The sequence below is a fragment of the Ovis canadensis genome, chromosome Y (genome assembly GCF_042477335.2).
Source record: "Ovis canadensis isolate MfBH-ARS-UI-01 breed Bighorn chromosome Y, ARS-UI_OviCan_v2, whole genome shotgun sequence".
NCBI classification, from domain to species: domain Eukaryota; kingdom Metazoa; phylum Chordata; class Mammalia; order Artiodactyla; family Bovidae; genus Ovis; species Ovis canadensis.
The window spans coordinates 21,369,263-21,384,056 of record NC_091271.1 but is presented as its reverse complement, the minus strand read 5'-3'; the positions used below and the strand labels follow the sequence as shown (position 1 = coordinate 21,384,056).

At 40.7% G+C, this 14,794-nt stretch overlaps 1 pseudogene; it reads right to left on the bottom strand.

Annotated features, from left to right (window-relative positions):
- Positions 1 to 11,652: 11,652 nt before the first annotated feature.
- On the bottom strand, positions 11,653 to 12,944 carry LOC138431533 (zinc finger protein 280B-like; annotated as a pseudogene).
- Between the last annotated feature and the right edge of the window lie 1,850 nt (positions 12,945 to 14,794).

Here is a 14,794-nt window from a genome sequence, read left to right as displayed (position 1 = left end):
ACTGAATGCTGTGCTTAGTCTCTCAGTCATCTCTGACACTTTGTGACCCCATGGAATGCACTATGCCAGGCTCCTCTGTCATGGAGGTCTCCACACAAAAATACTGGAGTGGGTAACTGTTTTCTCCCTCCAGGGGAATCTTCCAAACCCAAGGATTGAACCCAGGTTCCCTGAATTGCAGGCAGTTTCTTTACACTTTGAGGCACCAGGGAACTCCAAAAATACTGGAGTAGGTAGGCAGACCCTTCTCCAGCAGATCTCTCCAACCCAGGAATCGAACCTGGGTCTCCTGTACTGCAGGTGGATTCCTTAATAGCTAAACTATCAGAGAAGCCCTATGGCCCATGAATCAAATCCAGCCAGCTAGGACTTCCTGGTGGTCCACTGACCCATGGTGGATTCATGTGGATGTATGGCAAAACCAATACAATATTGTAAAGTAATTAGCTTCCAGTTAAATATATATATATATATATATATATATATATATATATATATATGTAATGAAGATAATGGAGTTCAAAACAAACAAACAAACAAAAAAGACTCCATGCTCCCAATGTAGGGTGCCTGGGTCCCATCCCTGTCCAGGAAAACCCAACATGCTAGATGGTGTATCCTATCCTTCCCCTGCAAAATATCTACGCGCCTGTCTTTTTTATTGGGGGGGGGTGGGATAAATAAAATTTTACTGCAATACAACTACACCTATTTGATTATATACTGCTACTGGAGAGAATGGAATAGTGTGGGGCCCATAAAGCCAAAAATAATTACTACTTGGTTTGTTACTAATAAAAAAAATGCCAACCTCTGTTCTACACCAAAAAGCCATTCTTTTTACAAACTGCTAGGAAAAGTAGCAAAAAAGATGAATGTTTATGTACAGTTTTGAAAGTTTGCTGTGCTCCCACTATATAACAGGGTTGACCTGAAAATCAATTCCAAACCTTATCAGGCACTAAAGCAAGGAAACATTCCTCCTCTGGGAGTCACAGAGCTGGAAATGAAGCCACTGACAGGCTCATGTATGAAACCACATGGTACTTGGACTTCTTTCTCTGCCTGGACCTGAGAACAACACATTAGGATAACAGCCAATTATTTATTGTAAGCTGACACCACAAACAAAATGACTACCCCTGACAGAACCACGAGCAATTCATTTGGCTAACAACTGGTTTTAAATTCTAGACAATTTTCATCCCAACATAATGACAGATTACCAATATTAATAAGCTGCCACCTGGCCAAGATTACATACTCACCCAGAAGCAGCCAAGCTTATGGACACGTTGTGGAGAGCTTACATTTTGACATGCCCCAGCTGGAAGGCCCAGGGGCTGTTTCCAGCCAGAGGGTTGGTGGGCAGTTATCTGGGGTGGGTGGGAGGTGGAAGTCCCAGAGGAAAAAAAAATGGAATGAACAACAGGGGAAGGAACTTAAAGACTGGAGAGGCAGTGATGGAGGCTGCCCACACAGAAAACAGACCCACGAACAGCAAAGGACAGAACCCTTGGGCTTCCTGGAAAAAGAGGATGAAGGAGCAGGTTCAGTTCAGTCACTAAATTGTGTCTGACTCTCTGCGACCCCATGAACTGCAGCATGCCATGCCTTCCTGTCCATCACCAACTCCTGGAGTTCACCCAAACCCATGTCCATTGTGTCGGTGATGCCATTCAACCGTCTCATCCTCTGTCGTCCCCTTCTATTCCTGCCCTCAATCTTTCCCAGCATCAAGGTCTTTTCAAATGAGTCAGCTCTCCACATCAGGTGGCGAAAGTATTAGAGTTTCAGCTTCAACATCATGGAGGAGAAAGAAGGGGCGTGTGTCCCAAAAGAGACAACAACCAGACACACACAGAGCTGTTGAATTTGAGCATCACAAGAAAGCCTTTAGGTGAAACCATGATGATGGAGGAACATGCAGGATTTTAGGACAGGTTCTTAAAGTAGCACTTCCTACAGCAACCCATCATCTATAATGACTCAGCCATGACCTGGTGGGCGTTTCTTTCTCATCCCCACAAATCCTTGCACACAAGACTCTCTCAAAGTGCTGTCATTAGCGTTTGGCTAAGGGACTCGCCTGGTGGTCCAGTGGCTAAGACTCTGCGCTCCCTAATGCAGGGTGAGGGGTTCAATCCCTGGTCAGAGAACTAGATCCCACATGCCACAGCTAAAGATTATTTTCTTTAACACAAATTTATTTTAATTGGAGAGTGATTACTTTACAATATTGTTTTGGTTTTGCCATACATCAACATGAATGTGTATACGTGTTCTCCATCCTGAACCCCCCTTCCACCTCCCTCTTCATACCATCCTTCTGAGTCATCCCATTGCACCAACCCCAAGCATCCTGTATCCCGCATTGAACCTGGACTGGCAATCCAATTCATATATGATATTATACATATTTCAATGCCATTCTCCCAAATCATCCCATCCTCACCCTCTCCCACAGAGTCCAAAAGACTGTTCTATACATCTGTGTCTCTTTTGCTCTCTCGCATACAGGGTTATCATTTCCATGTTTCTAAATTCCATATATATGTGTTAGTATACTGTATTGGTGTTTTTCTTTCTGGCTTACTTCACTCTGTATAATAGGCTCCAGTTTCATCTACCTCATTAGAACTGTTCAAATATACCCAATGGAGTATTACTCAGTTAAAGATTCTAAATGCTACAGTGAAGACAGAAGAGCTTCGAGGAAGATCTTACTTGGCCAAAAATATGCATATATATATTTTTGAATGAACATCTGGCTTCACCCTGAAGCCCAGAGCATATTGTGTTGCTTCCCTTCGTCTGTAAAGACTTCCCAGCTCCTCCTCCAGCCACAAAGACTGCATTCCAAGGCAGCCCATCTGCCTCTCCCAAACCACACTCCACCTACACTCCCAGCAAAAATGGCTCCAGGTTTGAGAGAGAGTAGCTGTGGATCCCTGCCCTCCTTGGCTTCCTCACCAAAACAAAGCATTTATTCAACATTTTTCTCACTCATGGTGGAGAGTGGCAAATAAGGCAGCTTTGAAGACCTCTAGTCTGAAATCTTGACACCATCAAACTTCTCCCATGAGGGAAACGTCGTTAGGCTTGAACCTGGTGAAGCACAGACCTGAAGCTGGACCTAGGGACCCAGGAATATGGCTTTGCCTGCCAGCTCTGTATAGTGTATCATATCTTACATGTGATAAGTCGTGCCTTAAATGCATCATTCATTCCAGACATGTACATTCCTTTTATCGCGAGTCAAGAGAGTGCTGGATACTGCCAGTTGCAGAGCGTACTGTCTGCAGGAGCCAAAAATGGAGCAATCCTGTCCTACAACCCCCAGGCAAAGTTCTCAGCATCGCTTACTGTAGATCAAAAACAACAACAACAACAAAGCAGCCTGTACAAAAAGGCAAGCAGACAAGGATAAAGGAATCCACACCCCACCCACAATGCCTGTAATATGCACCAGTCAGAAGGAAAGCCCCAAGCTCTCTCACCAGGTTGAATACTCTGGCTTAGATTATTCACTGGAATTTGGCTTGTAAAACTCCTCTTGAGGTCCCCAGTTCAGTCAGTTCATTTCAATCTGTCAGTCGTGTCCAACTCTTTTTGACCCCATGAATCACAGCACGCCAGGCCTCCCTGTCCATCACCAACTCCCGGAGCTCACTAACTCACGTCCATCGAGTTGATGATGCCATCCAGCCATCACATCCTCTGCTGTCCCCTTTTACTCCTGCCCCCAATCCCTCCCAGCATCCCTCCCCAAAATGAGCATACTGCTTTGCTGTCCTTATGCAAAGATTTATTCTGAAAACAGCAAGAGGGAAGGGGAAAAAAAAAAAAGAAAAACACACACTGGAAGTCTTTTTGGAAGCAAGCTTTCATATTTCATTCAATGGACTTTACAGATGATGAAAGATGTTTACACATGAAGGCCATGGGACCCCCAATTCTCATGAGTCAGGACCTACTTAGGAAGCGACTGGGTCATGGCAGTGGGGGTAAGAGGGGCAAAGCTTGTGGATGGCGATGAAAGACCTTCCCTGGACAGCAACTTGAAAGGCCCGGCACAAATAGGGGTGTATATTCCATGAGAAGGGGTCCGAACCCAGGCCCCGTATGAAGAATTTCAGCCTGATGAGTGCAGTGCCCTGGCAGGGGAGCTGTTAAAAATAAGTACTGAAAGAGGAAGATGAGGAATTTGGCCTTGAGTTTCAGAAACCTGAAGGATACCCTGGAGGCAGTGGTGGGTGGGGTGTGGGGGGCTCCCAGAAGGACAGATATGGAAGCAGGGGAATGATCCTGTATCATGTGAGCAAATGCAGCTTATCCTTTAGGTAGACAGGTAAAAGCATCTCCCCCACCCAGAACAGATCACAGATTGGCAGTGGTTCAAAGCAACACAGGGCAGGGAATACGAATGTAAACAAGGACTAAGTGAGCTGGGAAGGCAGGTCAAGGGACATACTCGATGGACATCAAGGAGTCAACACAGGAAAGCGGTGTTCAGTAGAGCTCAGATGTTGAGCTTTGACTGATGTGGAAAATCACAACCACCAGAGATCAGAACAAAAGGAGGAGGAACTTATGTGCAGAATCAGATTTCAAAAGCCACAAATCACACGCATGACTTATCAGCTATGACTAGGAAGCCATCCAGAGGAGAGCATAAGATAGCACAGGCTTCTACAAACCCAGGACATTCTTGATATCACCTCCCTGGTGGTCACTCTTCTGAGTTCCCTTGTCTCCAAAGAGAGAGCTGAGTCATGCAAAGAGGATGCAGTTGCAAAGAGGATGCAATTGCAAAGTACTTGGAGAGTACATCTCTGGTAACAGAGAAGCCTGTCAAAACAATAAAAATAAAAAATAAAAATAAAAAACCTCCACCCCAATGCATACAGTGATGTACTCTCATCATTAGTTTCTGTCTCTGTACAATCACAGGGAGTATTTTATCACTGATCTGTGTAACCCAAGCTTTGCAGGAGCTCTCAGTTCAGTTCACAGAGTCAGTTGTGTCCAACTCTTTGCCACCCCATGGACTTCAGCATGCCAGGCCTCCCTGTCCATCACCAATTCCCAAAGATTGGTCAAACTCATGTCCATTGAGTCAGTGATGCCATGCAACCATCTCATCCTCTGTCACCCCCTTCTCCTCATGGCTTCAATCTTTCCCAACATCCAGGTCTTTTCCAATGAGTCAGCTGTTCACATCATGTGGCCAAAGTATTTGAGTTTCTGCTTCAGCATTGGTCCTTCCAACGAATATTCAGGACTGACCTCTTGTAGGATGTCCTGGTTGGATCTCCTTGCAGTCCAAGGGATGCTCTCAAGAGTCTTCTCCAACACCACAGTTCAAATACATCCATTCTTGAGGGCTCAACATTCTTCATGGTCCAACTCTTACATCCACACATGACTACAGGAAAAACCATAGCTTTTACTAGATGAACCTTTGTGTGTCAAGTAACATCTCTATTTTTAGTACACTGTCTAGGTTTGTCATAGCTTTTCTTCCAAGGACCCACAGCTCTAGAAATATCTTTAAGAAAGACGGCCCATGTTATTACAATTTTGAAGTGTACTCTTTTAAAAAAAATTTATTTTTTTAAAGAGGTGGAACTGTTCACAGATTATTTTTTCAGTGCAATCAGGAAAGAAGAGGGTAATGAATTTGCTATGGCTGACCTGGGCTTCCTAGGTTGGCACTAGCTGAAAGGAACGTGCCTGCCAATGCAGGAGATATAGGAGACATAAGAGACATAAGAGTCATGGGTTTGATCCCTGAGTTGGGAAGATGCCCTGGAGGATGGCACAGCAACTCATTCCAGGATTCTTGCCTGGAGAATCCCATGGACAGAAGAGCCTAGTGGGCAATGGTCCACAGGGTCACACAAAGTCATACACAACTGAAGCAACTTAGCACAGCACACATCTTGAGTGTCAGCTGACTGTTTCATGGGGGATGGTGTCATTTTTAACCAAACAACACAAAACATATTCAATGGCAATTTGATTCACAACTGTGCATGAAATATGTCTTGAACATTTAAGATCACCTTGACTCCCAGGTATTTTAGTTGAATCATTTTCCAAGAAAAGCACTCTTGGTTCTTTCTTGTCCCTCATCATGACATTCCAGTTTCTCATAATGTGCCTTGAACATGCCATGAAAAAATGAAAATCAAGCATACAGTTCTTATGATATTAAACAATGAGTTAATGGGGCCTATGATGGCACAGCCTATCAATATTTGGTATCCCCTTAAGCTAGAACTGGACATGGAACAACAGACTGGTTCCAAATAGGAAAACCAGTACATCAAGGCTGTTTATTTTCACCCTGCTTATTTAACTTATATGCAGAGTACATCATGAGAAACACTGGACTGGAAGAAACACAAGCTGAAATCAAGATTGCTGGGAGAAATATCAATCACCTCAGATATGCAGATGACACCACCCTTATGGCAGAAAGTGAAGAGGACCTAAAAAGCCACTTGATGAGAGTGAAAGAGGAGAGTGAAAAAGTTGGCTTAAAGTTCACTGTTCAGAAAATGAAGATCATGGCATCTGGTCCCATCACTTCATGGGAAATAGATGGGGAAAACAGTGGAAACAGTGTCAGACTTTATTTTTGGGGGCTCCAAAATCACTGCAGATGGTGAACATCAGGAAGTTCATGGTTTAAGTATTAGTGACGCCTGGCTGGGAGAATTTTAAGCACTACCTTTCTAGTGTGTGAGATGAGAGCAATTGTACAGTAGTTTGAGCATTCTTTGACATTGCCTTTCTTGGGGATTGGAATGAATACTGACATTTTCCAGTCCCCTGGCCACTGCTGAGGTTTCCAAATTTGCCGGCATAGACTGCAGCACTTTCATAGCATCATCTTTTAGGTTTTGAAATAGCTTAACGGGAATTCCATCACCTCCACTACCTTTGTTCATAGTGATGCTTCCTAAGACCCACTTGACTTCCCATTCCAGGATGTCTGGGTCTAGGTGAGTGAACTTTCTATCGTGATTATCTGGGTCATGAAGATCATTTTTGTACAGTTCTTCTATGTATTGCCACCTCTTCTTAATATCTGCTTCTCTTAGGTCCATATAATTTCTATCCTTTACTGTGCACATCATTGCATGAAATGTTCCCTTAGTATTTCTAATTTTCTTGAAGAGATCTCTAGTCTTTTCCATTCTATTGTTTGCCTCTAATTCTTTGCAGTAATCCCTGAAGATGGCTTGCTTTTCTCTCCTCGCTGTTCTTTGGAACTCTGCGTTCAAACGGGTCTATCTTTCTTTTTCTCCTTTGCCTTTTGATTCCCTTATTTTCACAGTTTTGTAAGGCCTCCTCAGAGAGCCATTTTGCTATTTTGCCATTTTATTTTTCCTTGGGTATGGTCTTGATTCCTGTCTCCTGTACAATGTCACAAACCTCCGTCCATAGTTCATCAGGTACTCTATCAGATCTAGTCCCTTAAATCTATTTCTCACTTCCACTGTATTATCATCAGGGATTTGATTTAGGTCACATCTTAATGGTCAAGGAGCAGGAACTTTTTAATCATGGCTGCAGTGGCTATCACTTTGATGTTAGGCCTTAATACAAAATTTAGTAATGTACTGGTTTTATATTAATTATCTGTTTCTTTCTCTTTATTTTGATGCCCGTTTTTGTCATTTAAGTCAAGAAGACATTGTCCCATACTGGCTAATGCTTATGTCAGTGTTTTCAAGTGACAGTAGAATTAGGTGGTCTCTTGACTATTCTTAGATATAATTGTTTTTAAACATTTCATGCCTTATCTTGAAATACGCTTTTAAGCACTTTAGAATAAGCATCAAAGTGATCTCAAGCAAAATATTGTTAATGATCAACCTAATTTTAAAATCAGTAGAGTTCATGAGGGAAAGGAAAGCCAAGATTTGATGAATACGCAGTGTGAGATGTTGCTAAATCAGCATTTAGCGTGCCATTTGAAATGAGCTGCTTTGATGTCCAAAGGTAGAGCGTGTCGTCATGAAGACCAAGACTGAATTGTTTTTCTCATATTAATGGATAACTTAAATATTTCTAGTAGCAGATAGCTTTCTTGGAAATAGCATTTGTGATTCTGGATTAATAGTTTCACTTTTGTTGATTTTTACTTGCTCTAAAAATAAGGGGGTAAATACATACATGTAGCTGAAGAGACTATAGACATTGTTTGAGAGAATAAAAGCTTTCTCATTTTCATGGAGAAAATTAATATACGTCACCTCGAGACAGCTCTCATTTGTTATAATCAGTTCAGTTCAGTCGCTCAGTTGTGTCTGATTCTGCGACCCCATGAATCGCAGCACACCAGGCCTCCCTGTCCATCGACAACTCCCAGAGTTCACCCAAACCCATGTCCATCGAGTCGTGATGCCATCCAACCATCTCATCCTCTGTCGTCCCCTTCTCTTTATTAATAAAATAATTTTACCTGAAAGAACAAGCAAACCAGACAAGGAAATTCACAAAGGGCAGTAACAAAATATCTTGACAGATATTCAGTATATTTCTAAACAAACCAAAGTGTCATTGTGTGAAAAAAATACAGAGATATCAATAGAAAAACAGAAGTAGCTCCTGAAAGAACTCAACTCACTATTAACTATCTTTTATTTGCAGGCAAAAAAACTGACTCAAGTTAATTCTAAGAAGAAAAGCCCTGATGTTATTATCTCTTCTTATTTTTTTAATGAAAATCTAGGAAATTTAGGCTGGAGAGGGAAGAAGAGGATAGAGACTCAAAGTGCCTTTAAGGAGGAGGAGGAAAGAGAGGGGGTTGGAGATTTGATTGTGTTATTTGAACAGCATTGGTGAAGCTCAAACAAGGGAGGTAGCAAGCCATGCAGGCCTAGGGAAAGAGCATTCCCAGAAGAACAGCACTTGCAGTCTTTGGATCGGGAAGAAATGGAATTTGATGGAGGAAAACCAAGGCCAGTGTTGTCAAAAAGAGCACATTAGTGGGGAAAAAAGCGGAGTAGGAGGACAGAGAATGGAAGAGAGGAAGCAGTCAAGGACCATATTGCTGGAACCTTTTTATTTGGCAATAAATACAACTTGTACTCCTCAGGAGCATACTTCAGAGCAACTAACAATAACAGTGTTGATAATACTAAGTAACAATAAAAACACATAACTGAAAGATTTCGTATTTTTACTACAGAAATTCAAGAAAGGAGATAAGAATGCAATAGTCTGCACATTTATTTATACATAGAGTTTTCACCTGAGACCAGAACACACACACACTTCTTTATACACCTAAAAGTGGTTTCAGCTGACACTTAGCAAAGTGCTTTGGCCCAAGTAAACTAAATGGAAAGGCCTAGTAAAATATTCAAAGTGCAAATACACCAATCAAGCTTTGAGTACATAAATACAATGTATTTGCATTTGAATTTACACTCAGGAAATTACCTAAAGTAGAGACAATAGACTCACTACAGCTTAGTCATCTGTAGTCCTTCCTCTTCAGTTCTGAGAGGGATGATAACCCCTTGGTGATCATCACTTTCCAGCATTTTGCGAAAGCTTAGAGGATTTAAATAAATTGAGGAGGGGGGAGAGTGGGGAGAGACAAAGAGGAGGAGAAAGGAAGAGGAAACAGAGAGATTGCTCCTGGCACAGGTCTACAGACAGGATCCCAGCTTCCTTGAATGGTGCACAGAGATTGCTAGGTATCTATCTGTGCCAGAAGTGGAGAAGGGGTGACATTCAACTCCAGGAGGAGACTCAACTCCAAGAACCTACGGAGGCAGCCAAGTGTGCTGATTTCAGGAACCAATACTTAGAGGGTACCCCACAGGTCTGTGAAAGAGCCCTTGGAGACCGCAAGAAAAAAGATTTTCACACGTATAATCACAGATTAGATAGTTGGATAGATTAGAGGAAGGATAACTCTATGACCTGATAATTACTGAAATAAATGAAATAATTCTTGCACATCAGACTGTGTCAAGTAAGACTGAAACTCAATTAGTTTGATACAATGGGAAATTACACATGCAAAGAATTAGCTGTTAACTGTGCTACATTTGTGTCCAAGGCAAGATAAGATACAAAACTGAAATCTTCACATGTTCAACTAGGGTAAGACACATGTAACTGGAAAAGGTAAGGAAAAGTTCTAAAAAGGGTTTAATCATCCTAGACTATTTTTATCCACTATATTTACTATTCTTGGACAACTCCATTGTAGCTTAAGGGTAAGAGAACTCAATTTAGCCCAGTTCGAAAACTGAAAACTGAACAGATTTCCTGTGTTTGATCCTTTTCAGTTAAAACTATGGGTCCAGCACAAATCAAAGGGGACGTCAAGGCTTTTTCCTTTGGGAATTTTAACTTGCTTTACTACTGTGTCTGACACAGATATGCCTACCTCATTGTGATTATAGGCCAGTCAAATGGGAAAGGGGATGTAATGAATCAAATTCCCCTTTTGATCACTCAACAGGAGGTCCACAGGCACCAGATCTCATTCTATTAACTATCTCTGCTTCTCCAACTGCAGTCAATGATACACAGGGCCTGCTTGATGCATGCAAACACAGGTATTTTAATGGTCGGCTTCCTTGAGATGTCCCTGGGCTAGGTAAAAACACTCTGAGACAGTGTTCCTTCTACCTTGGCTCTATGCCTGGAGTGAATGCATGCCTCTTCCTCAGCTGGGACAAGAAGCCACAGCTCTTCACTGATTAAATCCCGTGTCTGGTCCAAACTCACATTATAGCTTCTCCATCAACTTCTTCACTGCACGATTTCAGAGCCAGGTTATATTAGATCAGCACAAGAGGCACTTCAGAGAGTTCAGCAGTACAGGGGTCCATATCATAACAAAGACATTCAAGTCTGGCTATATAGTTGATACTGAGATCTTCAAGGCATGGAAACAGTTGAAAACTACGTTGCTAAAACACTACAGATTATATGTATAGTAGAGCTTTTGAACTTACAAGTAACATGAAATACCAATATAAGTTGTTACTTTTCCTTTCTCCCCTTCTCTAATTCTCTCACACACACATTCTTTTTTACATGTTGACAATTATATGAAAAACAGATAATAGACTTTTAAACAACATCTCAATATGCAGATCAAACAAAACTGTACTTTCTGTATTTAAAACAAAAACACATAAATTACCCATCAGTTTCCCTATATTTGATATTATTGAATAACCCTATAATTTTTTTGTTTTTAATGGGGTTTTCAACTTTGACTGAAATACTTGCTTCAGACTTACTGAAAGTAGAATTAACTTTTTTTTTTCTTTTTCTGACCTCCTACTTTTAGATTTGGGGGGTGATGATTCAAAATCAGACGTGTTCACAGTAACGGATGCTATTTCCACCAGTCCTTGTTGAAGGGGTTCCAGTGATATCTGAATAACAATTTTTGTTTCAGGAGATAATCCTCCTAGGTGCTTAGGCTTAAACATTTGATGACACTGGGTCTTGTGCTCCCTTTCCTCTTCGAAAGTTAAAAACTGCAGCCAACATTTGGAACACTGGTGAAAACTCTTTTCCCAGTGCCCTCTATGATGACGTCTGTATGCTGTTGCAGTTTTAAAAATTTTGAGACAAAATGGGCAAAGCAAATTCTTAGTGTTACCATGGTATGCTCTGAAATGTGCATCCACATCTGCAAAAAATGATAATCTGTAACTGCAAATCTGGCATACATAGGGCATTTCACCAGGCTTATGATTGTCTTTCATGTGCTGTTAAAAGAACCTGATCTGTCTCAAAGGACAACTCACAGATTTGACAGACTGCGGAGGGCTCCTGGGGAGTGTGGACACTTTCAATGTGACACTGCAGCTGGAAGGGAGTCGGAAACTGGCGGAGGCAGTGCTGGCAGGTGGTGTGGGTTTTCCAGCTGTCACCTCTCTGCCTCTCAAGTTCCAAATGGTGCTTCATGTGATTCATAAACTTGACATTTTTTAGAACTTTCAAGCAGCTGAGGCATTTAAACCCTGTGTGGGTCTTCGGTTCTGGCTACCCAACTCCTATAAGCCTCCATAGTAGAAGTCACGAAGAAACACAATCAGATTTCCTTCTGTGGGGTCAACAATCTTGTTTGGACTTGCTAAACTTGGAAAATCAGTTTTTGTCAGTCCATTTTCCCCTAAAAGTCTTACAGGCTTGCAATGAACATTGTCCTCTGGAAAAGGTGTTGGACAAGGTTCTCCATTCTGAACATGGCTTAGTGAGGTATGGACACGGTCTGGTGTGCTTTGCTGAATAGTCACTGTATGAAAAATACCTGAAGGGGACAAAGCTAAAGAATGTTCCCCTATAATGCCATCACTGAGTTTAGGCCTTTTGGGATTTGTGCTATTTGTTTCAGAAGTGGAAAGTCGCTTTGATACATGAGGACTTTTATTCATATCTCCTGAAGAAACTGCTGTTTCTACTGGATGCTGCAATGAACTTGTGAAGGTAATCAAAGAAGAACATAACTCCTTTGAGAAGCTATTAGGCACTGTTTGTGGTGAAATATTTTTATACTCAGCTTGAAACAAACGCTCAATAGTAACAGGACTATCTGTTGATCTTAACTCAGAGTCAGAAACTGGCAAGACAGTCTTTGCTTCTAGTGTAGGAGTCACATGACTAACAGGCTGTAATCTGTGAGCGTTACCTTTCCTGAAGTGACCATACCTTTTTCTCCTTGAACAAGAACCTGGGGTATCTCTGTTCAGTATGTTTGAAACGACTGGTTTTGAAGCTGAGCTCATCCCAACAAAGATCACGTCAGCATCTTCATTTACATGTTCCACTCCAACCAAGATCACTTCATCATCATCATCATCATCATCTACTTGTTTCGTCTCTCCCTCCCTTTTCCGTACTTCTGGCTCTTGTTCTTCTTCACGTAACATACATGGGAGTTCCATATTTTTAATACTTTTTTATTCTTAGAGGGTGCGGCCACAAGTCCCAGTGCTTCCTTTATACAAACTGCCACCTAAGTGTAAACATACTACAGATTAGTTAAGTACAGAAAAATGAGCTATTTGATTATCTCCAAAACTCTAGGGTAATTATAAACACCTTTATCTTACAAAGATACTGAGTGTCAAAGAGACTCAATGACAGGTGAAAAACCTATGACTACAAGTTTACATGGCTCTAGAATCATAGCTTTGTCCCATGTTCACTTTAATCTCCTATTTAGAAAAATAAAGAAAAAAAAAACCAACACTACTGATCATTAGGTGAAATCACATGTAAAGGACGAGTAATTTTACAAAAGCATTATTGCACAGTGTTGAGAAACATGGACTTTGGAGTCAAAGAAGATTAAGTTGGAATTCTAAGTTAACTGCACACCAGCTGCATCTTCTTGGGCAAATTTATAACTTTCAAATGTGTTTCTGTATTTTAAAGACAAACATGCTTATTTCTTAGACTTAAGGTTAACAGCTCTTTTTAAAAGGCATCAGCTATTCAATGGCATCTTGTTTTGTAGTAAAATTGGAAGAAAATGTATCTGAAATGCACATTACAACTGATTTACAAATTCTAATTTCATAAACATTAATAAAATAGGTAGCAAATTCAAAGTATAAAGTAGCTATACCTAGTTAACAAACAGCATAATTCAATGTCAAGCACTTAACACAGGCCTAGGAAATTGACAATGAACTCTCTTGATAATCTCACCCCAATTCCACACTGATATATCCTAAATTTATCCCTCTAATCCTGGCTAAACCTAAATCCAACAATGCTTCATCCTTCACTCCACAGGTCTCTTCCCCACATAGCAGGCAAAGTGATGCCAGTCTTTCTCTCATACCAATATCAGACAGACATCTCACACACACACCTTATATCCCTTATGAATACAAGTGAAAGAGTCCTCAACAAAATACTGGCAAACAAAATCTAACAACATATAAAAAAGATTGTATACCATGATCACATGGGATTTAGGGAGGTATGCAAAGTTGGTTCATTATATGAAAGTCAATCAACATTATGCCATTTTAAAACAATAGAACAAAAAACACATCAGCCTGCAGAAAAAGCATTTCCTTGAATCTAGCACCTTTTCATAACAGGGGTTAAAAAAACACTTAATAATTAAGAACAGAAGAGAACTTTCTCAATCAAAGGGTACCTGTAAAAGATCCACAGCTAACATCATACTTAAGAATGAAAAACTGAAAGCTTTCCCTCTAAGACTGGGAACAACACAAGGAAGTCTATTACACACTTCGGCTCACCATTATACTGGCAGTTCTATAACCAGAGCAATTATGTAAGAAAAAGGAATTGTTGCTGTTGTTTAAAAAAAAAAAAGAAAGAAAAAACAGCCTTCAGGATGGAAAGGAAAAAGTCAAAGTATATTGGAGATAACATACTTTTTTATATAGAAAATTTTGAAGAAACCACAAGTATTAGAATTAATATAAAGCTTGCAGAATAGAAGACAAATATTTTAAAAGTCAATCACATTTCTATACAGTAGCAACAAATGTTTTGAAAATGAAGTTAAGTATATACTTGAATCTACACTAGCATTAAAAAGAATACTTAGGAAGTCAGAAAGAGAAAGACAATATATTCTTTATAATGGCTGAGTAATACTCCATTGTGTATATGTACCATAGCTTTCTTATCCATTCATCTGTTGATGGACATCTAGGTTGTTTCTATGTCCTGGCTATTATAAACAGTGCTGCGATATACATTGGGGTACATGTGTCTCTTTCAGTTCTGGTTTCCTCGGTGTGTATGC